Source organism: Bubalus kerabau, chromosome 20, assembly GCF_029407905.1.
Source record: "Bubalus kerabau isolate K-KA32 ecotype Philippines breed swamp buffalo chromosome 20, PCC_UOA_SB_1v2, whole genome shotgun sequence".
Classification (NCBI taxonomy): Eukaryota; Metazoa; Chordata; class Mammalia; order Artiodactyla; family Bovidae; genus Bubalus; species Bubalus kerabau.
In genome coordinates this window covers 31,943,976-31,971,345 of record NC_073643.1, presented here as the reverse complement: position 1 = coordinate 31,971,345, position 27,370 = coordinate 31,943,976, and the positions used below count along the sequence as shown (strand labels likewise).

Sequence of the window (27,370 nt, the reverse complement as noted above, 5' to 3'; positions counted from 1 at the left end):
TTTCACTCATGCTTTTTTTTTTTTAACAAGTTGAGAGGGTACAAATTATAAATCAAGAAAAATTCATGGTGCTTTTATTTGATAACCTTTCCACAAATCAAGAAGAGAGTATATGATTTCATAAATGCTATCTTTTACCACTAAAAGCTGTGGGATACAGAGAGAGACAAGTCCCTCTCTGTGCCTCGGCTTCCACACAGCAAATGCACAATGAACAGCACAGTTAAATCTGGCCCAAACGAACAACACGGCAACTGCAACAGACCCTCTGCCTTAAGCAAGTGAAAGAAGTCAGAGCTCAATGGAAGACATATATTTCTATGTCCTTTCAATCCATACAGACTTGAATTTTCTATCAAAAAAGAGGTATGTAAATTTTCAGGACCAATCCATCAAGAGTGTAATTTGTTTTTTTAAATTAGAATTAACAGGCAACTTAAGACATGGTCTATAACAAGGCAGAGGATCAAACAAGCTCTGATTAACTCAAGGATGAAACATCTCCCCAGGCAGGCAGTGTATGGATACTGCAGGACCCTGAACTCTGCAAACTCACAATGGATTTTGGCTTCCAACACTGAGCTGTCCCAGCATCTGAGGTTTATACCTGGCCTTATCTGAAACAAATCCCTAATATCCAAGAGTCAACACGTCAACAAGTGTAAGACAGTTCATCACACTCCTTGCTCATTTTGCACTTTTTAAAGTTCACTCAGTGCACGAAATGAGTAACTCTAGTAGGGAATCAAGGCTCTTCATCATCTTTTCCCCCATTAAAATGATCGCAAGAGAGTGCAACATGGGTTTTGCCAGTGAGATTCCCAGTACCCTTTTGATAATCTTTCTAAGTCAACAGCATTGTGATTGTGCTCCAGTCCCTATACAAAGCACTGTACACATATTATTTCACTTAATCCTTGCATGAACACTATGAGCTGAGGCATGCTAGTTCCCCAGCCTCAGGTAAGTATACCGAGTGGGGAGCAGGAAGAGACATTCGTCCAAGAACAAAGAACCAGGGACGCAGAGTGCTGGGATTTCAGCTTGCAATTCAATGTCCTTAATTAACTGGTACCCCCCACCATAATGCCTGATGAGCTATGGAATGAGGTTCGTGACACTGTACAGGAGACAGGGATCAAGACCATCCCCATGGAAAAGAAATGCAAAAAAGCAAAATGGCTGTCTGAGAAGGCCTTACAAATAGCTGTGAAAAGAAGAGAAAACCAAAGGAGAAAAGGAAAGATATAAACATCTGAATGCAGAGTTCCAAAGAGTAGCAAGAAGAGGTAAGAAAGCCTTCTTCAGCGATCAATGCAAAGAAATAAAGGAAAACAACAGAATGGGAAAGACTAGGGATCTCGTCAAGAAAATTAGAGATACCAAAGGAACATTTCATGCAAAGATGGGCACGATAAAGGACAGAAATGGTATGGACCTAACAGAAGCAGAAGATATTAAGAGGAGATGGCAAGAATACACAGAAACTGTACAAAAAAGATCTTCACGACCCAGATAATCACAATGGTGTGATCACTCACCTAGAGCCAGACATCCTGGAATGTGAAGTCAAGTGGGCCTTAGAAAGCATCACTACGAACAAAGCTAGTGGAGGTAATAGAATTCCAGTTGAGCTATTCCAAATCCTGAAAGATGATGCTGTGAAAGTGCTGCACTCAATATGCCAGCAAATTTGGAAAACTCAGCAGTGGCCACAGGACTGGAAAAGCTCAGTTTTCATTCCAATCCCAAAGAAAGGCAATGCCAAAGAATGCTCAAACTACCACACAATTGCACTCATCTCACATGCTAGTAAAGTACTGCTTAAAATTCTCCAAGCCAGGCTTCAGCAATATGTGAACTGTGAACTTCCTGATGTTCAAGCTGGTTTTAGAAAAGGCAGAGGAACCAGAGATCAAATTGCCAACATCCGCTGGATCATGGAAAAAGCAAGAGAGTTCCAGAAAAACATCTATTTCTGCTTTATTGACTATGCCAAAGCCTTTGACTGTGTGGATCACAATAAACTGTGGACAATTCTGAAAGAGATGGGAATACCAGACCACCTGATCTGCCTCTTGAGAAATTTGTATGCAGGTCAGGAAGCAACAGTTAGAACTGGACATGGAACAACAGACTGGTTCCAAATAGGAAAAGGAGGACGTCAAGGCTGTATATTGTCACCCTTCATATTTAACTTATATGCAGAGTACATCATGAGAAACACTGGACTGGAAGAAGCACACGCTGGAATCAAGATTGCCGGGAGAAATATCAATAACCTCAGATATGCAGATGACACTACCTTAATGGCAGAAAGTGAAGAGGAACTAAAAAGCCTCTTGATGAAGGTGAAAGTGGAGAGTGAAAACGTTGGCTTAAAGCTCAACATTCAGAAAACGAAGATCATGGCATCTGGTCCCATCACATCATGGGAAATAGATGGGGAAACAGTGGAAACAGTGTCAGACTTTATTTTTCTGGGCTCCAAAATCACTGCAGATGGTGACTGCAGCCATGAAATTAAAAGACGCTTACTCCTTGGAAGGAAGTTATGACCAACCTAGATAGCATATTCAAAAGCAGAGACATTACTTTGCCAACAAAGGTTCACCTAGTCAAGGCTATGGTTTTTCCTGTGGTCATGTATGGATGTGAGAGTTGGACTGTGAAGAAGGCTGAGCGCTGAAGAATTGATGCTTTTGAACTGTGGTGTTGGAGAAGACTCTTGAGAGTCCCTTGGACTGCAAGGAGATCCAACCAGTCCATTCTAAAGGAGATCAGCCCTTGGATTTCTTTGGAAGGAATGATGCTAAAGCTGAAACTCCAGTACTTTGGCCACCTCATATGAAGACTTGACTCATTGGAAAAGACTCTGATGCTGGGAGGGATTGGGGGCAGGAGGAGAAGGGGACGACAGAGGATGTGATGGCTGGATGGCATCACTGACTCGATGGACATGAGTCTGAGTGAACTCCGGGAGTTGGTGATAGACAGGGAGGCCTGGCGTGCTGTGATTCATGGGGTCGCAAAGAGTCGGACACGACTTAGCGACTGATCTGATCTGATCTGATCTGCCCACCATAAGCTTTAGGACCAGATAGCAAATGCTTCTGTATTCATGGGGAAGATAATGTATAATCCTTTCTGGATGGGACACACAGAGTACCAAAACCTTGCACAATGTAGAGAGGAAGCTACCAAGAGAAAAGCCAGGGGTAGGATTCCATTCCTATAATAAAGGTGACGTGGATGGTTTTCTTTGTTTTCTTATTCTCTCACTCAGATGCCAACCTCTGAGGTACTATGAATTACAGAAGTCCACAGGGACATCCCAAATATCCTCTGACTGATTCAATGAATGCTGACTGCCAGCCTGCCTACTATTGATTGGGCACTGTCAGGCACAAGGAAGCCAAACTGAATCAGACAGACCTGCCCCTTGCTTACTACCTGGTAAAGAGGTGTATTCAGAAAGTGTCAGAAGCTGTAGTAAATGAAACACACAAGGATCTTGGATGCCTCAGAGTGGGGTTGGGGGGGTGGAAATCAACTGTAATGTGGGTAGTCAGGGAAGGTCACTTCAAGAAGTTGATATGTGAACTGAACAAAAAAAGATGAGAAGAGGGGTTAGCCCTGTGAAACACAAAAGATGTTCCAGGGAGAGAATCCCATGGTCCAGAGGCAAGAGAGATTTTATGACATCTGAACATCTAATAGTGTCTAAATAAAATATTTGAAACCACAGAGCAAAAATGTAGTTTCCAAGAGTTTCTTGAAAAAGCAAGATCTTCAAGTCACCTCTTTCAGAGAGTCAACTACTCAATAGACAGGCATGCTTGCTAAGTCGCTGCAGTTGTGTCTGACTCTTTGCAATCTTACGGACTAGTCTGCCAGGCTCCTCTATCCATGGGATTCTCCAGGTAAGAACACTGGAGAATTTCTTCCTCCAGAAGATCTGCGCAACTCAGGGATCGAACCTGCACCTCTTAGGTTCCTCGCTCTGGCAGGTAAGTTCTTTGCCACTAGCTCCACCTGGAAAGCCCACTCACTAGACAGCCATGGTCAAGTCTTTGGGACATACTGCCAACTGAGCCGTCTATGAGTCCTGCTGACATTCTCCATCACAGTCATACAGCAGCTTCTGTGTGCAGACACCACTATCCTCTGAGGGCCAGTCCCAAGAAGATGTGTGAGGGACCAGAGGCTGCTCTGTAGACTCAGCACAGAGGCAGGGCCGGGGATGAGGCTAGTCCAGACCAGCCTTGTGTAGTGTCAGCCTGCATGAGTGAAACCTTGAGTTTCAGATTGTCATCAGTAATACCACCTTGAAAGCAGTTAGTGAATTTTGCTTGCTAGGCAGGCCCATTGTCTGAGTGAGTAAAATATGGAATTAAAAAACCACTGCATGCCTCTCAGGGGAAACTGTCAAAACAGGACCCAGAGATCTAAGTCCTGTTAGCCGGGCTGTGCTGTTCCATACATAGTTGCAGTGTCCTTGACAATGGGCATCAAAGTCACCTCTTGGGGCTTTACTTAAACTTCCAAGCATATGCTAGGCAAGAAGCAATGACTGTGAAATATACATTGTCTGCCAGTAAAATAAGAACCAATGAACTAACCAGAGGATGGTAAAAATTCCTCAAAGACAGGGATTTCCACCATCTCACCCAGGGTATGTGGCACAATACTGGCATTTTTTACCAACCAGAAACTGTACTAAGCTCTTTACACATATCATCTCAGTAATTTGCTACAGGAATCTATCTCCTATATGTATCCCCATTTCCCAGATGAGGAGGCCAAGGCCCAGAAAGGTTAAGTAACTTACCCTCCAGGTTCACTCAGCCAGTAAATGGAAAAGGTGGAATTTGAATCTCAGCTGATTTAATTGCAATGTAGACACTCTTGCCCATATTGCTATCCTATATCTACAATAGGCATTCAGTAAACGTCTAGGAGTGCATCAGCTACCATGTTCTATGAGCATCTATCACAGACTAGTATAGGCAGAGACTACATGAGGAAGTAAAGGAAAGTCTCATTCAGTTAGACAGTAATTTTCACAAGAATAAACTCCAGACCAACCTGGAATAGAGAAATGGGAATGATTCACATGTCTCTCCCATCCCCCAAGGGAAGCTTTCACCACATATATAGCAAAACAGTAAAATCAGAGATGCAGAGTAGACGGCACTGTCCAGACTCTGAGAGACAGTAAAAAGTCATCAGTGACAGCCCACACACATACTGGGAAGAACACAATTAAGTGAGGGCCAGTATGTCCTAGGACCTCACACTAGCATTCAGTTCAGTTCACTCCCTCAGTCGTGTCTGACTCTTTGCAACCCCGTGGACTGCAGCACGCCAGGCCTCCCTGTCCGTCACCAACTTCCGGAGTTTACTCAAACTCATGTCCATTGAGTCGGTGATGCCATCCAACCATCTCATCCTCTGTTGTCCCCTTCTCCTCCCACCTTCAATCTTTCCCAGCATCAGGGTCTTTGCAAATGAGTCAGCTCTTTGCATCAGGTGGCCAAAGTATTGGAGTTTCAGCTTCAGCATCAGTTGATCCATTGAATATTCAGCTCTGATTTCACACTAGCACTCAGGCTTTAACAAAACCTTCCATCCAGAGGAGAGAAAATCCATTCATAAATTTGGCAGTTTAAATTTTGGTTGATAGCTCTCTTGAGACAGAAATTTCTTTCTTAGAATTTGCCATGGCACTTGCAGTAAAAATATTATAGTCCTAAAATATTTACTGAGATATGTATCTCTACTGACAATTGAACAAGCTGAAATTCAAACATATAAAGTTCAAGTAAGATGTTATACACACCAAATCAATAGAAGAAAGAAGGCATTCATCAAAATAAATAAAAATTAGACATGGAAGAAAAACTGATAGCATGATTTCATGCAAGTAACCACAACTGTTGCTCAATAACCATACACCTTTTCTTCATTACTACTAGAACCTGGAACTGATCTAGGACATCAAATTCCTCAAGTCTAAGGATGTAATTATCAGATGCCCTTATGTTAACAGTGACTAAAATGATGTAAGTAGAAGCCATTGAGTAAGACTTCATGGAAAGTTATTTAAAGAGGGCTTCCTCAGCTGAGAAGGAATAAAAATACTCTTTTTATTTCTTGTAATGTTGCCTCTTTCAGGATGTAGAAGCAATGGCTGGAGAGCCAGCAGCCATAATGTGACCTTGAAAATAAACAACACTTGAACAGGCAAGTAGAGATCGCATAAAGATAGGAAACACAAATTGCTCTCCCCTTGATATCTTTTATGAGAGAGAAAACACTACTAATCTTTTAAAACTTACATACTTGCATCTATTACCAGAAAATCATTCTTATCTGATATAAAGACATAAAAACATAGCTAAAGATTATCCTACTTTTTGTCAGGAAAAGAAAACTAGAAAATTCATGAGTTGAGATTCTGATTACCCCTCTATTCATCAAACTATTTGTTTAAGTATGACTTTCCCTCTTAATCAGTACCACTAGTCCAGGGAAGCATATTCGCTGAACCTATCTCTATGTTTTGACATGCAAGACTTGTGAAATTCAAACACACTTGTAGACATCCAAAGCTATTTTAAATGTGGAAGATCTGAAAACACTCTCCAAACCTGATGATTAAAGGAAATTTAATAGTTCCTCATTGGCATTTGATCTTTAGCCTGCCATAATCTATCCATATAGCTCTTCATTCATATTTGCTATTAAAGCGACATTTCAACATAGAAGGAACGTACAGACAAACCACATGACTTGGAAAATAAAAGAGCTTTCCCTCACACTCATCTAGCTCATGAAAGCCCAATGTGATTAAAAGGGTGAAGCAGGTAGACTTCACTAGGTGAAGCAGAATGATGGTCTAGAGCATCCATTACATTTGTAAGGAATTTCAAATTTTTCAAAGTGCTTTCATGTACATTATATGATGTTTCATCCTTACAACTACATCCTACTCTTACCTCAGTAGTAAATGCAGGTGTTTTTTTAATTCCCGTTTCATTCTGATAAATTGTTTGCTCAGGATCAGAGGGACTGCTACCCAGGGAGATATCTTGATTCTAGGTCATTTATTTTCTTTTGCTGCATTAGATCAGTTCAGTTCAGTCAGTTCAGTTCAGTCGCTCAGTCATGTCTGACTCTTTGCGACCCCATGAACCACACCCCATGAACCACAGCACGCCAGGCCTCCCTGTCCATCACCAACTCCCGGAGTTTACCCAAACCCATGTCCATTGAGTCGGTGATGCCATCCAATCATCTCATCCTCTTCTCCTCCTTCTCCTTCTCCTCCTGCCCTCAGTCCCCTTCTCCTCCTGCCCTCAGTCTTTCTCAGCATCAGGGTCTTTTCAAATGAGTGAGTTCTTCACATCAGGTGGCCAAAGTATTGGAGTTTCAGCTTCAACATCAGTCCTTCCAATGAACACCCAGGACTGATCTCCTTTAGGACGGACCGGTTGGATCTTCTTGCAGTCCAAGGGACTCTCAAGAGTCTTCTCCAATACCACATTTCAAAAGCATCAATTCTTCTGTGCTAAGCTTTCTTTATAGTCCAGCTCTCATATCCATACATGACTACTGGAAAAACCATAGCCTTGACTAAACGGACCTTTGTTGACAAAGTAATGTCTCTGCTTTTTAATATGCTGTCTAGGTTGGTCATAGCCTTCCTTCCAAGGAGCAAGCATCTTTTATTTTCATGGCTGCAATTACCATCTGCAGTGATTTTCAAACTCCCCAAAGTGAAGTCAGCAACTGTTTCCACTGTTCCCCATCTATTTGCCATTAGATCAGAGGTCCACAACCTATGGCCTTTAGGCCAAATATGGCCCTTGACCTGGCTTTGCAAATAAAGTTTTATTGGAACACAGTCATGCCCATTTGTTTATCTAAGACTCTTGAGAGTCCCTTGGACTGCAAGGAGATCCAACCAGTCCATTCTAAAGGAGATCAGCCCTGGGTGTTCTTTGGAAGGAATGATGCTAAAGCTGAAATTCCAGTACTTTGGCCACCCCATGCAAAGGGCTGACTCATTGGAAAAGACTCTGATGCTGGGAGGGATTGGGGGCAGGAGGAAAAGGGGACAACAGAGGATGTGATGGCTGGATGGCATCACTGACTCAATGGATGTGAGTTTGCGTGAACTCCGGGAGATGGTGATGGACAGGGAGGCCTGGCGTGATGCGATTCATGGGGTCGCAAAGAGTCAGACACGACTGAGTGACTGAACTGAACTGAACTGATGGCTAGTTTTGTGCTACATCAGCAGAGGTAGCTAGCTGCAAAAGAGACTCTACGTGAGACTCTTCTAGCTGCAAGAGACTCTACAACATACTAATCTCTATGCTGACTATAGTCCATGAGGTTGACTATATTTACTATCTGGCCCTTTAGAGACAAAATTTGCCAACCCTTCATTACATCACACTTCCACAGACATGATCCAAGTTACAAATCCTACACTGCAAAGCCATAAAGCTATCATGGAATGCAATAAACGTATTCCTGCTGGTTTTGGAACTCATGATTGATAATGGGGCATTCCATTATCTTCTGAGGGATTACTACCTGCAATATCATGTCATCTGCAAGGGTGGATGGCAATTTTTGATCAGTACACAATGCAAGTGTTGTTTGTCACTTACCCTGAATTTTTAATGTGTCTCACAGCCATAAAAAGTCTGGAGGTCACTGGTTGATGGCATGCATAATGCCACAGGACTGCAACATACAGAGGGATACTGAAAACAAAAAAAAAACACAGAAGAGGTTAAGGAAAGGAAGTGACAAACTTTAATGCTTCAAAAGTAACACATTAATGTAAGCCTTATGTCTTCCTAATTGATGCATAACTTTTACGTTCAGTATATAATTGAGTATCTGCGTATATAAGCATCTATTTTGTCCTTTCCGTTCTAGAATCAGCACTCGGTTAGCTCCTAATTTGAGCTCTGTACAGAATTATAGCAGAAAAGTGTGAAATATTATAGAGCCAAGTAAAACTGCTGCTCTTGAAGGCATTTTCATTCATTTAGGAAGTTTGGTTCCTGTAACTCCAAACATTTCTTACTTGGGGGTATAACTTCTCAGAACTCCAATGTTCTCATTCTGAGAAATAAGGCTAAGATGATCCCTAAGTCCCAGTGAAGATTTTCCTTTGGGCTTTGGGCTTTAGTCTCTCCCAGTGCGTCCAGTAGACGCACCAGAGAACACACAGACTCAAACATGCGTGTAACATGCTCATGTGCACACACACACGTACATAAGTACCTTATTTAAAAAGAAAAAAAAAAAAAAAAAAGACAAGCTATCTCCTTTGCAGCCAAACACCAATTCTCACTTGCTGAAGGTTGCAGTTCTTTGCCACTGCACGTGAACTACAGAAGAAAGCTGGGACACAGCAACCCCATCAGCCTGCGCAAGTGCCAGGTGTGCTGAGGCTGTGCGTCTTCATGGTTGGGGTGGTTATTTATGAGTGGAGTATCTACCAAACCCATTGCCAAGTTGAAGTTGCTGACAGACAAGTTAACTCATCGTCAAGTGGGTTCAGGAAGTTTCTGTGACTAGCAGTCAGGAGCAAGTTTTACATGGCAGGCCGTTTCCGCTTAGATCCCTGAGATGATAATGACAACTGTACAGCCCTGAAGACCACAGGAGGGTCCCGCTGTCAGGCGGGGAAATGGCACTACAGGAGGAGCAAAAAGCATGACCTCTTCCCTGTGTGTGTGTGTGTTGCTTCCTCGTAACAGTAAACTCAGACAAAAGTCTGTGAACGTACGTGTCTTCTAATCTAATCAGACAGAGAAGTTGAAACCGAAAAGGAGATGTATGAAGTTTTATGATTTGAATAGTCATGTATCTCCGGAAACTATGTGGGCTGTCTGTCTACCAGGGCTCAGAGGAGAGGTAAGAAGTGGGGCTCCCAGTGGCTTTTTCCTGATAAGAGAGAGACTCAGGCCAGATTGGTCCACACTCTGTTTTCTAGGTATCAGCTATCCATGTGAATATAAACTGTTTCTCAAATACAGTACAGCTTCAGAGTCATCATTCTCATATATATGAGTTTAACATGCTGTGTTAGCATTATTCCCCTTCAACAAGGCAGCTTAAGAGCATGGTAAGAATGAATCAAAAATATTTTTCCAGATAATTTCAGTTGGCAAAGTTCAAACTTAATTGGTGACCTCATTAATGAGCAACTGCCACCACAAGAAAGAGGACTCTTGTCATGGACTCATCAGAGCAATGAGATAACGAAGTTAATTATACTGTTTCCAATGGATTTACACTGGCTTCCTTTCAGGGTCTACATTTTCCAGACATTCGGTGTGACACTCCATGGGTTTGCTCCTCTTCAAAACCCATCAGTCGTGGGCTTCTCTGGGAAACGTCAGCGGATCACGGCCCTCACATCAGGGCAGAGCAATTGGAAAACTTTTCTACCCTTTATTATCTACTTGTAAAATGTTATAAGCCTGTAAACTAGTTAATTTATGAGCTATGTTAATAATTTGCCCGCACGTGATCGCAGGCTTCGCAAACACGGTTTGCAGGGATGTGGGAGGATAATTTGTAGGTCCAGCTTCTCTCCTAAGGGGACACTAACTAATTTGACACCGTAACACGACACCGATGGCGGGCTCACTAATGACCACTCTCCAGGACGCGGCTGTCAGCCTGCCGCTCCAGTGAGGAGCCAGCTTGCTTTCACCACAGCTCGGTACACCACGCTCAACTAATTATTCAGACAGCGACATTAATGAGAGTCTTGTGTTTATTTTCAACATACTAACCAGCGCTTAGCTTCCATTTGTCGGATATGGTCACTGATTAAAATGTGGTTCATGAATAGTAAATCTGAACTCGAATATAACAAAGGATCGCCCAGGAAAAAACGAGGAACAGCTGATTGGAAAACCACCCTTGTCAACTTGTTTTTGGCCTCAAATCTCGTCAAGGACAAAGTGACAGGTAGTAGGAAATGTCAAGAGTTCCAAGAAAAGTGAAAGGAATATTTTTAATCACCTACGGCCATGTACAAGCTTGACTCTTCACCAAAGCCACAGAATCACCTTAAGGTTAAGAGCAACTTCTATCTCAAATACACTTCACCACCTTTATGGTACTGAATAAAGATTTTTTTTTAAGCTATTTTTTTTTTTTCATGGAATGACCAAAAATTTTGTTTGCTTTTAGTGTTCTTTTCAACCTTACAAAAGTTTGATGAGACTGTCTCAAATATGAGCTTCACAAACATCACTAAATACAACTGTGTTTTTTCCAAATCTATTGTAAACCTGTACTCTTCAGGGTCTTTTAAAAAGTGTACTTTAATATCCTCTCATGTGTCTTGTTTCCAGTCTACTAAACCTTGCAATCAAGTTCTTTCTACTTTAAATTAAATTTCTATTTTGGTATGATAAATTTAGTCCTTCATTTAATGGTGATTATAATCCTAAAATATTCATATAATCATCATTTAAAATGAATAACTTAAAAAAGGTGTGCACAGATCCACGAGAGGTATTAAAAAATTGAAAATGGTCCTGATCTGGTTCATTGTAAGGTGTGCACTTTGAAGTAAATGATAGTGGTAGTATTTTACAAATGTTCTATCTGTCCGCATGGATAAAAATTCCAATCAACACTGCGTATGACTTCTGCTTTTACAATACAGCAAAATAAATACAAGTCCACATAGACCACTTTGGGAATGAAAATGCCACTGCATGCAACGTTTTTTATGCATGTATCTAAACTGATTCTATGATAGATCTGCAATTTCAGAATGCCAAACTATGTAAATGGCATACAATATGTGGGGGAAGATTCAGATCCCATGATAATTTAAAAAATTTATTTAAACAAGTATACAGATTGATTGTCCCTACCCAGCATGACTGTCTCCCAGTGTTATTTACATGGGTACCTGTGAAAGACAGGTTCTGGGATTACTAGCATCTATCTCTGTGCAGTGTAGGCCTTAAGTATGTGTCCTGCTAAATAACTCAAGAAGATGTGGTCAGACTGGCAGAGACTGGTTAAATGTTCATCAAATCTCCACCCATTTGTTGGGTGCACAGATGGGATGTACTTCTAGCTAGGTGGGTCCTTGCGGCTGAGTTCTGGCCAAATAGATGGAAGTGGGTGTGTTACTTCATCCTGACCCAGAAGCCTGGGTTGTGGGCCCAGGAGTCCAGGGAAGAACTCCAGGGCCTGCAAGATGGTAGAGTCACTGGGTAGTAAGAGTCAGGGTCCCTGAAACACCACATGGAGCAGACCACCACATCCCATTCCCCACCCCATGGGACAGAAACAAAGTGAAGTTGCTCAGTCACGTCCAACTCTTTGTGACCCCATGGACTGTAGCCTACCAGGCTCCTCCGTCCATGGGATTTTCCAGGCAAGAGTCCTGGAGTGGATTGCCACTTCCTTCTCCAGGGGATCTTCCCGACGCAGGAATCAAACCTGGGGTCTCCCACATTGCAGGCAGACGCTTTACCATCTGAGCCACCAGGGAAACACTAGACAGAGGTGGCTCACAAATAATACCTGCATTAAGATAAGCCTCTGAGACTCAGAAATGTTTGTTACAATTGCCAGTATCTCGTATCCAAATACACAGACCTTTTCTAATTTGAACCTGGTTCCAAAATTATACTTGATTCTTGGGAATACTGCACGTAAATTGGTAAATTTGAAAAAATCCCTAAAGGTATGTTACAATTGTGATTATCAGCTCCTCTAATTATGCTAAGAGTAGAAAAGAGAAAGGGGACAGCCAGCTAATGTGTCCCCAAATGTGTCGAGTGTATCTTTCTTTACTTCATCTTCACATAGCCTTGTGAAGAGATCCGATTCCCAATTTATGGATATGAACACTGAGCCTCTAAGAAGTGAAATATGAGCTGATGTCAGGGAATGTCGATTCAGGAGACATTTTCTTAGTTGAATGCCTCTTGGCTTCTAATATACAAAATTTACAGAATAGACTTATTTCTAACTCAAGCACTTTTGGTTGTTGCTTATAAAAGAACAAAGTTCATGACATGCTTTAAAATATAATACAATATTTTCAATTAAAAGTGTGAGGAGAAAGTGTCCAGTGCCAATATAATCAGAAGAACGTCAGAAACTTCTACAGAGGTTTTGAAAAGCCAGCAACAAAAGGGTATGTGTCACAGATATTCTTGGTGATTTAAAATAAAAATCCACATTAAAAAAATAATAATGTGTCACAGATATTCTTGGTGATTTAAAATAAAAATCCACATTAAAAAAATAATAATAACAAATGCATGTTGAGGCCATATTAATTGGTAACAAATCAATAGTTTAAACATTTTTACATTCTTAATGTGATGGTTATATAAGTATATATAAGGCATTTTACCATACTTCGTTCATATTTGAGAACAGGGGTGAGCAACCTTTTTCGCTTAAGGGCCAGGCAGTGAATAATTTAGATTCTGTAGCTTTTGCAGCTGTTCTAAGTTCCCTCTGACAATTACCCTACTCTCCCACTGCAGTAGGAAAGCAACCAAAGGGGAAAAGTAGACAAATGGGTTCTATGTTTTGATAAAACTTTATTTACAGAAGCAGGCAGTGGGCCGGATGGGAGCCCAGGGCCATAATTTGCCAGCTGCTGCTTCTTTCTTTTCTTCATCACCCTCCTTTTGTTGAAAGTATAATTTGACTTATTCTATTAGTTTCAGGTGTAAAACACACTGATTCACTATTTTTATGGATTACAAAATGATCGTCACCATCATTTCTAAGGCTAACTTCTGCCTTAGAAAATTGATTGGAGGTTTTACATACTGAAACATAACACACTGTGATTTCTCCTATGTAAAGTAGTGGAAAATAGTGCCACTGTAAAAGAAAGAAAACGATGATGGTTTTTCTTAGCCAGTACAATCAAGTCCCTGTCTTAAGGTAGAAGTTACAATAGTCACTTTAAAATAACCTTATAATAAGGACTTTAAAAAAAAAATAAGAAAAATAAATAATTTGTAGATTTAAAATGTCACTGCAGAAGGGTGTGCTGGGAGCAAGAAATGGCAACCTCTGGAAGTTCCAAAATCAGGCACAAAGTTCTCCCACATTAGAACCAAAGAGTTTTCTTGGATCTGGAGGATGTTCTTTATTAACCAACTTCAGAGTAGGAGCTACATGTCCAATGACAGAATATGCCAGAAAAAAAAACTCATCAAATATCTTTTGTTATTCTCCCAAGAAAGTAAAGTTGTTGTAACAAGGTTCACTGTTTTGTTTTTTGTTTTGTTTTGTTTTTTTTTTTTGATGGTAAAGTTCACAGACATATACAGACAGACAAATGCTTTAAAAAAAAAAAATTCTCAGTTTCCCATTAATGTTTTATGACAACAGTGAAGTATACAAGATGGTTCAAGACATAAAAGAGATAAACTTGATGAATCTATTTTACCTAAAATGTGAATCCCAGCAGAATAAAAAAAGCAAGTCAATGATAGCCCAATCTGGAGTATCTTGTAGTTATTAAAATAATTATGGGAATAGAGAAATGTGTGCAGATGACAGTTATAATGTGACATGAAATAAGCAAGATAGAAAAATCATAGCTAAAGTAGACTCTCAGTTGCATAAGCATTAAATATATGCATCAAAAAAAAAAAAACAAAAAAATAAAATGGACAGAGTTTGCCTTGGAGGAAATGGGATTAGGTGCTATTTTTCTTTAGAATTGTTTATATTTTTCTTTTCCAAAACAAAGCAACTTCTCCAATATTGGTTATAGAATATGAAAAAGCTATCTTCAAAAAGCTAACTTCAAAAAGAGGAAGACATTTGTCGTGCATTCATTGACACTCATTTATTACTGGCTTGATTGCCTCTTTTTCAGACCAGAAATGTCTTGAGAACAGCGATTCATGACATCTCTCATGTCCCAAACACAGTGTTACAGAATCTCATGCACTGAATTAAGATTCCTCAAAGCAACTGAACAGTCCACCTTACTTTTAAAAAGTCCTCTTCATGAGATTCTATAAGTAAATTAACTTTTTATACTTTAAGTCTTTCAAAGAACAAAACAACTTTGTAGAAACAGCTTGATTACTTGAGGATTATAGCTGTATATCATTTGCCTGATGCAAAAATTATACTTTGTTTCTTCTTTCCACACTGGCACACAGTAAGTTTGTCTTTCAATAACTTAAGTCTTTCAATAACAGAACAATTCTAAGTCATTGGCTCCTTTAAAACAACATAGGTATCGATCAAAAAGCTCGGCACTTCATAAATACTTACCCCAATGTATTACCCTGCTTTGAAATGGGAACGGTGAGCTCCTGATTGACAAGTAACTTAGCAGAAAGTGGGAGGAGATGGAAGAGGGTTCCATACTGTCTCATACTCACTCTCACCTGTGGAGGTCCTTCCCCAGCAGTCAAAAAACACACGGCAAAGGCAGTCACCACTCATCACTGTTCTCTCTCTCTCAGCCAGTCACTGTCTGTCTCAGACACACACATGCATGAGGGGCATGCTCACCCTGCACTCACTCTGCACTTGCATGCTTTTAGTGACTCCCCAGTACTTGGGGGGAAAGAGATCAAAACTTGCCCTTAGCCCATACAGGGCCCTCATGATCTGGCCACTGGACAACTCTCCAGCCTTTAGCTCAACTACGTATCTCCACTGGCCCTGCCCAGCCTCTCATTCTAAAAAAAAAAAAGAATACAGAGCACTGTAAACACTTTATTATGTATTTTCCTCCACTTAATGTATTATGAAAAATTCCCCATAATATCTTCTTTAATTAAACCTGATATGAGTACACAAATGGGCTTCCCTGGTAGCTCAGTCAGTAAAGAATCCGTAGCTCAGTCGGTAAAGAATCCGCCTGCAATGGAGGAGATCCAGGTTCAATTCCTGGGTCGGGAAGATCCGATGGAGAAGGGATAGACTACCCACTCCAGTATTCTTGTGCTTCCCTTGTGGCTTAGCTGGTAAAGAATCTGCCTGCAATGTGGGAGATCCAGGTTCGATTCCTGGGTCGGGAAGATCTGCTGGAGAAGGGATAGACTACCCACCACTCCAGTATTCTTGTGCTTCCCTCGTGGCTCAGCTGGTAAAGAATCTGCCTACAATGTGGGAGACCTACACAAAAAACTTAAAGTCTTAAAAGTAACTTCAGTTTTCTCCCTAAGACATAAGCATTTGCCCATGGGTCCTCTGTAAGCCCAGAACAACGGTCAGCATGGAAAATTTTGTACATCTTCACCACCAGCAAGCTCTTTTCTCCAAACCTGTAAACTTGAGGAGGAGAAGAGAAAGATAGGGCCAGTTGCAGAACAAACACAAACAGGTCTTGCCAGGGGAAACCCAACCTGTGTGTAGTCACACTTCCACCTGGGATAGAATATTCCAGCTTCCAGTGGAATGAAGGCAAGCCACAGCTGGATCATCAACAAATCACCCTGCCCCGCCCCAGAGGAAGATGGGCTTTCACTTGGGAATGAAATAAAAGACATCTTCCTTGTGACACACACCAATCAAGGTCCCCCGAAGGGCATGGCTCTTCCCGATCTCCCGAAAAACAAGGGTGTTTATTGATGAGCAGCCTACAAAAACAAGAGGTGCTATGCTTTACTGTGATCAAACATTAGTGGTCAGAACCAAAGTAACATGATGCTTGGCATTATCACATAATAACCAGTGCCATTTCAGTTTCCTCTTCATGGGCACACATGAAGATTATGTTGCCCTGTTTTCCTGACTCTTACGTTGGGACCAAGTGTCTGATTTCTTGTCCATTGGATGGAGCAAAAGAAAGGCACACCACTTCTAAGCCTGACCCCCTGCCCAGAAAAAAAACAACAACCATGTTCCCTGTTCTTCCTCTAAGACCATGGAGAGCCCATGTTCTCATGGCAAGGAGAGGATGGAGACAGTTCTGTGGGCACACACAGACATGAGAGACCATGACATACATCTTTATTATGGTAAGCTTCCAAAATCTGTGGGCTGTTAGTCATGGCAGCTAGCACGACACATCCTGACTAATGTACTTCACACCTTATTATAGCCCTCATTAGGATTTCCTTGAATACATACTTACTTTTGGCTTTGTCTCCACCATGGGACCATGTCTTAATATTCTGTGTATTCTCCTTTTAGAAAATCTATCGCTGTGTCTTCCTAGAACTGGGTTTTGTTAAGAGAGTAACAAATGATGAATCAATTAAGAGGGCAAGCATTCATGTGATGGTTAACTTTTTCTGTAATTACCCTGGGCCAGACACTGTGTTCAAAGCTGAGTATAGCTTCAAATTGTGACCACTGAGGTCTCTGCCCTGATGAGGGCCACAGTCTACCAGGAAACAATTCAAGCAAGTGGAAAATATCAACAGAGAGATGTGACCTAAGCACAAGAGGTCAGAAAAGGCTGCACGTCACAAATGGTCTGGAAGCCTAAGACATCAAAGGTGAACAGGACTTAGCCAGGGAAGAGGGCAATCCTATGATTCTCTTGGTCAAAACAGAAACGAGAAAGCACTAACACCAGGCCTTAAAATAATCCACCTTCTGCCTTATACCATGACTTTATAAATATAACTTGGGAGTACCAGGACTTCCAATCCAAAAACAAGGCCAACTACACTGAGTATTACAGAAATAAAAGAATGCAATTACACTTTGCTAAGTGTCTCAGTGGTGTAACTTAAGACAAAACACTTGTTTTTCTACCACTGACAGGGAGACAGAAGCAGGTTATTCACACTAAAACTGCTTTTCTAAATTATCTGAGAAAATAGTATTAGGAGAAATGAGGCAGCCTCAGTTCACAGACCACAGCACTATTCCTTATTAAATATCCATCTGTCTCCTCCGTTTTATAAATATCACAATGATCCCTCAAGAAAACCAAAGTGGGCTTTGTTTATCCTTTAAATCCATAAACCCAAGAATAAAGAGCACTTAGAATAATATCAAGAAAGCCAGGTTCTCATCAGCACAGGATCACCACTAAGTTCTTGTCTTTAACTGGGTCCCCTCATCTGCAGACTGAGAATAGTGAGTCTGGAGAACTGTTAAGTTCTTTCCGGCGGCACTAATATATCTTATAAAGAGGGGCTTTCAAACTTGCATGTTCATCACGGTCACCCAAAAAGTTCATTAAAGCAGCACTGTTGGGTCCTAACCCAGAGTTTCTGATTCACTAAGACTGTGGTAAGGCCAGAAAACTCACAGTTCTGTTCCCAGGTGAAGCTGCTGCAGGTTCAGCCACCGCAGGTGAAGTTGGAGGACTTCCTTGTCCACCTGCATCCGGATGCCAGCCCAGGAGGAAGATGCTCTTCTCCTAACAAGGACCAGCCGAGCCTGTTTTAGGTAGGGCCTCTTCTAGGGCTCCATGCACAATCCCTAGGGACCAAGGCCATAGCCTCTCTCCCAAAGAAGGCTACTCTGCGGAAAATACCTGAAGCTCTGCAATCCCGTCCCCCGGAGTCACCTATGTGGTATGTTCTGCACCCTGAATTGGAAGTGGCTGTCTTGGAGGACTTTGCATCAGTCTCAAATAAGACCCAGCCCTTTGCCCTGTCATGCAGGGCCCAACGTCCCCCTCCAACTTCTCCCATACCATCCCCATCCCTCACCCCCATTCTTACTAATGGCTTTCTGTTCCCATATCTGCTCTTACTACTAACTCTTGAGGCTTAGCCCTCACCTTTCTCTCTGCCTAAAATGTTCTTCCTTTAGCTCTTTGTATACAGAGGACATTTTTAACCTTTATAACTTAAATTAGATACTATCTCTTTGATGCCACCTTCTCTGATTAGACTGTCTTAAATGACCCTATCAAGGTACAGGATGTATATACTGTTTCCTTTACGTACTTTTATTCTACGTAAATACACTGCCCCTCCACTGCACTGCAGTACTGACTCTCTCTGCTTCCTCTACTGGAAGGCAAACTCCATGAGAGCAAGGATCTGTTCTACTTGCTTCCTCACTCAGTGCCCCTCCCCTGCCACATGCAGCACAATGACTGTCACACAGCAGACATTCGAGAGACATTTGCTGGATGCACGAATGACTAAATTATAATAATTAGCCTAAGCAATCTTTTAATTAAAAAAAAACTAAGGAAAAACTCAATAACCATAGACTATAATATCACAAGTTCCAGAGCCCAGGGAGATGTGTAATGGCTCATGAAAAGACTACAATTTTAAGAATGAGGTATCTGTTTCACAATTTCAGGCCTGGGAAACTGAAGTGGGTCAAAGGCTGGGGAGATGCTTGGTTGCACATCTCAAATCCCCCAAGAGGCCCCCTCTATCATCTACAAACCACCCCCGTCACGTCTGCAAGTCTGTGTCCATAACCCTTAGACATCCCGAGCTTCCTTCTAATGCCAGCCCACTTCCACTGCCAGGCGCAAAGGGAAAGAAAGTCCTTTGCAAGCTGAGCTCCTCTACCCTGGTTGCCGCTGAAAAACCACTTGTAAGTGGTGTATGTTAACCACAGTTCGTAATTTTGTCACAGGTGTTTGACTAAAAAGGGGACAAAGCCTTTCAAGACAGACCGCCTCTATTATGTCAGAGTATATTCCGTGCCACACCTAAAAGCTAACACAATCGTTTCTTTCTATGCCATGGCAACCAAGAGAGGTAATGCTGCATTTTTGCTAAGGGCATCCTATATGCTCAAAAATATTCACACCTTTACAAAAGAAAAAAATGTTAAACTAGAACTTTAACACAACTTGTCATAAAAGCTGACACCCATACACTGAAGAGGAAATCAAATGACATGAGTTGTACCTGGCAGTTCAACAGAATACAGGATAAATACTCTTCACGAGGCAGCCAAAGCAACGGTGAGAAGTTCAAATGAGAGACATGAAGTGAACAAATATTCAAAATGCCTTATACCAAATGATTTTTCTAGAATTATTTTTTAAAAGTCGTTCACATTTCTAAGCTTTTTAGCAGCCTGGTGGGGAGAAATCAGTGCCAATTCTGGACTGGACACTAATTTTACTTCTTGTGCATACTTAGAAAAGTCGCTCTCTGAAACACATTTCAAGGAGAAGATTTAATGAATTCAATTATTCCAAAGGTTCCTTCCAGTCCAGATTCTTTGAATCCGTGACATAGTTTCTGGGTTTCCATCTTAGGTGGACACACACGAGGAAAAGGGTCAGCTCACCTCTCTCCCTTCCTCATGGTAAAACAAATACTGTGAGCGCGGCTATCTCTTATCACAACCTAGGGTGTGGGGTGGCTATAATCTGGTGTACTGTATCTGTTCAAATAAAGTTATGTTTCCATGTACTGCAGGAGGGTGAGTTGATGTAGTAATTACCTGTTACTCTTGACAAGTAAGGTAATTAATGTAGCAAAATACCACTGCAATGTGTGTAAATTTAGACCACCATAATTAAAGCACCCGTCTGTTCAACAAACTGTTCAATTAAGAAAAAATATTGACGGTGTACATTTTTGGAAATTAGAAAACGTATGGAATGAATGAATCTCCCCTGGTTGACATCCGTTTCTAGAGTGTTTTCTCAGCAGGGAGCATGCAAAAAGGGTCATAATGGAGTAACTTCCACTAAAGCACAGAAGTATTTTGTACATATACTATTAAGAGTCTCTTGTGGAAGCATTTTATTGAGTATGCTCATTCTATGCCACATACACAAGTCAGAAAACGAACTTCGGGAGGATCTGAACCCCCAAAGGACAACAAGGAGCAAAAAGCTGACAAGTTATTACTGTGCAATGACCCAAGTCACAGCATTGTCCTCAAGTATCATAACCTGATGATACAATTATCTACTTGCCAATATTCAAGAGCAAGAGATAGTAAACAACATCCTGGACAAATAAAATAGTAAACTCCCTGCACTTCTTGAACACAGAGGCAATTGTATCAAAGTTGGCTTCATTAATTTTTACTCTGATTTCTCCCTGTGTGTACCAGTCATTTTTTTTTTTTAATTGATGTATAGTTAATTTAAAATGTTGTGTTAGTTTCTGGTGTCAGCAAAGTGATCCAATGATTATACACACACACACACACACATGTATTAGAAGGACATATTTTCATATTCTCTTCTACTATGGTTTATTACAGGATAGTGAATTAAGTTCCCTGTGCCATATAGTCAGACAGTACTGTTTATTTATTTAGGATGCAGCAGTTTGTATCTGCTAATCTCAAGATCCTCATTTATCCCCTCATGCATTCTTCTGTTTGGTGACCATAAATTTGTGTTCTATGTCTGTGAGTCTGTTTCTGTTCATACCCAAAGATTAAAATGTTGAACAATAAAAGACTACCTGGTCCTTCACTTGAAGGAAAGCTAACATCCTTGCTAATCAGACTGAGAATATCCCAAGCCACGTCAAGAGTCAAATCCCCACAGAAGTTAAACCAGAACTGCCTTGAGGAGGAGAGAAGATTCCATCAGTTATCAGATCAAGGCAAAACCCATTACCTCTAAATGTGTTCACACACACAAAAAAAGAGCTCACTGATATCTGCAGATAAGTGGAAACAAGTCAGGGGTCCTTTCTGAGAAGGAAATTGTAAAGGTTTCTCTCAATTCTTCTCCTCAGATAAATTCAAAGGAAGACACAACAAGCTGGCCTCAAGTAAAGAAACAGCTGGAATCCAGACAAGACTAAACAGTGTGATATGGGGAAAAAACGGTAGGTGATTTCAGTGTCACGTGATGATGCATACACTTGCTTTTGGTCTCATTTTCACATTTTTGTATAGCATATCTCACCCTGGGAGATAGGAAAATCTAGACAGAAGTAACTACAAGCCACCTTCGAGTGAATTCTCAGCTTATCACATTAAAATTAGGTCCTAAATGTTCTATATCTGAGAACTTGGATATCTCCCCAAGTAAAGAATAAAAAGCACAAGGAGACATTCTAGACAGAAGCATGATGAGGAAATTAAATGGTTTATCCAACTAAAATACTCTGATTTCACACGTGGAAATAATAAAATGATATTAAAAGGACAAAGATGAAGAAATCACTTGCTCTCGCTACTGATAAAAACAAAGCTGGAAGGTCGCAGTAGTGAAGCAGAATTTGTAAAATTATCCTTAAAATTTACATTACCTGGTGGGCACTGGAATATTAACTTTCAAAATGAACTTATGTTTTCTATTTTAGAGCAGAGGGGGTGAAGGGATGAGTGAAATGGGGGAGGGAGATAAAGAGGTACAAACTTCCAGTTACAAAACAAATGAGTCACAGATATGCAATGTACAGTGTGCCAAAAATAGTCAGTAATAATGTAATATCTCTGTATGGTGACAGATGGTAACTAGACTTATCATGGTGATCATTTTGTAAGGTATATATAGAATTATCCAATTACTATGTTGTGCATCAGTAAGTAATGTGTAGTATTGTTCATCAATTAGATCCCAAAAACAAAATTCATAGATAAAAATATGAGATTTGTGGTCAGCAGAGGTGAGAAGGTGGGTAGTAGGTGGGGGAAGGGGGAAGAAGATGGACGTGGTCAGAACATATTTCTAGTTACAAAATTCCCAAAGAAAGGCAATGCCAAAGAATGCTCAGACTACCACACAATTGCACTCATCTCACACGGTAGTAAAGTAATGCTCAAAATTCTCCAAGCCAGGCTTCAACAGTATGTGAACCGTGAACTTCCAGATATTCAAGCTGGTTTTAGAAAAGGCAGAGGAACCAGAGATCAAATAGCCAACATCCACTGGATCATGGAAAAAGCAAGAGAGTTCCAGAAAAAACAACTATTTCTGCTTTATTGACTATGCCAAAACCTTTGACTGTGTGGATCACAATAAACTGTGGAAAATTCTGAAAGAGATGGGGATACCAGACCACCTGACCTGCCTCCTGAGAAACCTAAATGTAGGTCAGGAAGCAACAGTTAGAACTGGACATGGAACAACAGACTGGTTCCAAATAGGAAAAGGAGTTCGTCAAGGCTGTATATTGTCACCCTGCTTATTTACCTTATATGCAGAGTACATATAAGTACATATAAGTACATATAAGCTGGGCTGGAGGAAGCACAGGCTGAAATCAAGATTGCTGGGAGAAATATCAATAACCTCAGATACGCAGGTGACACCACCCTTATGGCAGAAAGTGAAGAAGAACTAAAGAGCCTCTTTGAAGGTGAAAGTGGAGAGTCAAAAAGTTGGCTTAAAGCTCAACATTCAGAAAACGAAGATCATGGCATCTGGTCCCATCACTTCGTGGAAAATAGATGGGGAAACAGTGGAAACAGTGTCAGACTTTATTTTCTTGGGCTCCAGAATCACTGGAGATGGTGACTGCAGCCATGAAATAAAAAAACGCTTACTCCTTGGAAGGAAAGTTATGACCAACCTAAACAGCAAGTTAAAAAGCAGAGACATTACATTGTCAACAAAGGTCCATCTAGTCAAGGCTATGGTTTTTCCAGTAGTCATGTATGGATGTGAGAGTTGGACTATAAAGAAAGCTGAGCATTGAAGAATTGATGCTTTTGAACTGTGGTGTTGGAGAAGACTCTTGAGAGTTCCTTGGACTGCAAGGAGATCCAACCAGTCCATCCTAAAGGAGATCAGTCCCGGGTGTTCACTGGAAGGACTGATGTTGAAGCTGATATGCCAATACTTTGGCCAACTGATACGAAGAACTGACTCACTGGAAAACACCCTGATGCTGGGTAAGATTGAAGTCAGGAGGAGAAGGGGATGACAGAGGATGAGATGGTTGGATGGCATCACCGACTCAATGGACACAAGTCTTAGTAAACTCCGGGAGTTAGTGATGGACAGGGAGGCCTGGCGTGCTGCAGTCCATGGGGTTGCAAAGAGTTGGACACGAATGAGCGACTGAACTGAACTGAACTGATAGAGAAGTAAAGTGAGGCCCAGAGGCAGCTAACCGGTATGGCTGAGTTCCCAAAAGCTACAGTACTAGAATAATTTGTTCTCCTTGGAATGGGATAAATATGTCCCTGGGCCCCACCTAATCAATTCACATACAGTATTTGAATAATACATTCATCTTTGTACTTACAGTTGTGACTGGCATCTTAAAAATTACCAGGCATTCTGGTTAACATATTCCCAATTAATAGTATGAGGTATTATATAATGATCCAAGTTAGGAATGAAGTTTTGATTTGAATTGTTGGCTTAGCCACTTGGAAAAACAACAACAAATCTGGAGCTTGGGATCCTCTGAACCCAAAACAGCATTAAAGGGTTACGTCTAGAATTTGCTTTACTCTGAAATAGAACCCAAGAAAAACCATACCACCATCTGCAACTTCCAACTTTATATAAATGAATTCTTAGTGTCCTTCAATGGCATTGTGCTATGAGCCTCTTTCACTGCCCAGACAGAAGCTGAGAACCATGGGGCTGGAGGAAGACTTTTCCAGGTCACATACATCCTTCCAGATGTAGAAGCTGATGCAAAAAACTGAAAAAAGGTGACAGCTAGCAAAAGAAGGGAAGACAGAGAAGGACCTAATGCTATCTGTTGTATTTATTCATCTTTAACCTACAGAAACTTGAAACTGACTGAAATGCAGAATAGATGCTTCATCCTTTTTCATTCTCAAAATTAATAAAAACTGGAGTTAAAAACGAAATGGTGAATGGGTAAGCAGGAACAACTGAACTGATGTTAAAGTGTTAAAATGTGCGAGTCAACATTTCCTGGATTTAAGCAACAAGATTTCAGTGGGCCACAATCACTGATGTGAAGGAACCCAAATTCTGACCCATATGGACTTGACACCTACTGTCCTTTTAGAGAAGAGAAAATAATTTTAAACTAGACATCAAAAATGCAGAAAGGTGAGATGGATATTTAAAGCACTTCTGACTCCTAGATTTAAATATCTTCTACTATTTAACTTCAACTGAGGCATCCAAACAGAACAATAATCAGAACTACTTTTACCTAATTAGGCAAATAAATATCACATAAAGGAAATATTATTCTTACATACTATGCATTGCCTTTTTTTGCAAGTTTTATGCAAAACTGTTTTTGCATAAGCCCATTCAACCCCAAAGCATCTGATAAACTAGATAGAATATGTTCAATTCCTGAAGTGAGGTAGGTGACTTTTCACCTGCATCTTCAAATGAGAAAATTGAGGCTTAGAAAAACTTTTTGAAGGTCACACAGTTACTAAGTAGCTTAGCCAGAATCTGAAACCAGATCTCTTTTCCCAACTTGAGTAATTACTTAACAGCTCTACTACCACACTGAAGAACATATCAGGTAATAGGCCTGTATAAGGTTTCCTGGTTCATGTTGATCCTGGAAAGTAAAGCAACTTGAAAAAACAACTGTGTTTTAAGAAGTTTGTTTTGAAATAGAAATCATTCTTTCGCTGGTAACATTAACACTGATTGCTTTTCAGGTTATAGTAGTAATGATCATCACTCTATGAATGCTATATAAAAATGCTTCCCCAGAATTTGGTGGGTTTATCTATCACAATAGAAGGCAAAATAGTCCAATACGGTTATGACCTAAATTCTTGTACCTTTGAGATGTTTATCACAAGTTATGAGTCGAAGTCACACTAGTTCTAGTTTTTTTTAATACGGAATTTTGTCAAGAAATACGTCCAGGATTCCTGTGCAAGTCATATTCAAAACAGAATCAATACAGGCCAAGAAAATAAAAAGCTTGTATTTAAAGTTTATCACTCAATGAGCCAACACAAAAGAATAGAAAGTGTTGAATAAAGAAATATTATCCTGGGTCACCAACTTCCCTTGTTCCTTTTTGCAAGGGAGATGAAATGCTAACATCAGACACTCCTGGAATAGAACAACATGACACACAAACACAAAACACTCCTCCTGGGAGATGAGTGGGTAAAACACAAAATCCCATACCATTCCATCACGTGACACTGCCAGCAAGATGAGAGAGGGTGATGGACTGGCTGGCAAAATATTCAAATTCTTATCAACTTCTGGTCTAAGAAGTTCTTCTTTTCCTCTTTCAGATATTTGATCCCTTATCCAAAAAGTCATTCTCTCATCCCCTCCTCTCTCATCATGAATTCTGACTGTTTCCAGCTATACTGTCAAACTCTCTCCCTTTCCCTGCCTTTCATTTCACTCTGGTGCTATCTGTATCTTTCCCTTGATGTTATCTGGGTGATGGTTAGAAGAACTGGGTAGAACCAAGACACAAGGCAATACTCCCTGAAGTTCGGGACTTAAACCACTCTGATGACTGTGGGTAGTACAGACATTACAACAAGTGACACTGAACTACATAGTTATTCTCTTTCCAATTCCATTTCAACCCTTCTAATTATGTTAGGATCATTTGAGTGCTGGTGTTGGAGAAGACTCTTAAGAGTCCCTTGGACTGCAAGGACATTCAACCAGTCCATCCTAAAGGAGATCAGTCCTGGGTGTTCACTGGAAGGACTGATGCTGAAGCTGAAACTTCGACACTTTGGCCACCTGATGGAAAGAACTGATGCATTTGAAAAGACCTTGATGCTGGGAAAGACTGAAGGCAGGGGGAGAAGGGGACGACAGAGGATGAGATGGTTGGATGACATCACCAACTCAATGGACATGAGTTTGAGTAAACTCCGGGAGTTGGTGATAGACAGGGAGGCCTGGCGTGCTGCAGTCCTTGGGGTTGCAAATAGTAGGGCACGACTGAGCAACTGAACTGGACTGACACCTCAAACATAAATGGCAACCCATTTCAGTATTCATGATGGTACAATCCCATGGAGAGAGGAGCCTGGCGGGCAATGGTACATGAGGTCACAGAGCGTCTGATGTGACTGAAGCAACTGAGTGCACACGCAGGCAGACACCTCACATATGCTGAAGTCCATTTTTTTAAAAAGAGACAACCCCTCCAGCTCAGTACCTTAAGAAGAAGTAGGCAACAGGATATGATGAGAAGAAATAATTGCAGTTTTGCATTGTTGAACTTTACTGTTTGATATTGGAATACATTCTTAAATAAATGTAGTTATATTATACATCATTTTAATGGGTATTTCTTGCTTTTTTTTGCTAATGATTACTGGTTTATATTTATTTTAGACTATGGAAATGATGTTAGACAAAATGTAAATTCGAACAATTTTCTTTTTCAAGTTCAAAATAGGTCAAGCAGCAGAGACAACGCCCAACATCAACAACACATTTGGCCCAGGAACTGTAAATGAACATACAGTGCAGTGGTGATTCAAAAGTTTCACAAAGGAGACAAGAGCCTTGACGATAAGGAGTGCAGTGGATGGCCATCAGAAGTTGACAACCACT

General features: G+C 40.8%; 1 protein-coding gene and 1 long non-coding RNA gene across 23 annotated transcripts in view; one reads left to right on the top strand and one right to left on the bottom strand.

The window, feature by feature from the left end:
* Window positions 1-27,370, bottom strand: part of FOXP1 (forkhead box P1) — a 714,382-nt gene that overhangs the window by 385,209 nt on the left and 301,803 nt on the right. For all 22 annotated transcript variants that reach the window (XR_008705966.1, XM_055557294.1, XM_055557289.1 and 19 more), the window contains one exon: window positions 8,685-8,780. The gene's annotated coding sequence lies outside the window, so the exon portion shown is untranslated. Of the gene's footprint in view, window positions 1-8,684; window positions 8,781-27,370 lie in introns of those variants that run through there.
* On the top strand, window positions 18,408-27,339 carry LOC129634881 (uncharacterized). Its single transcript, XR_008705967.1, has 3 exons — window positions 18,408-18,542; window positions 21,654-21,746; window positions 27,203-27,339. It is a non-coding gene; the product is annotated as an uncharacterized LOC129634881 (long non-coding RNA).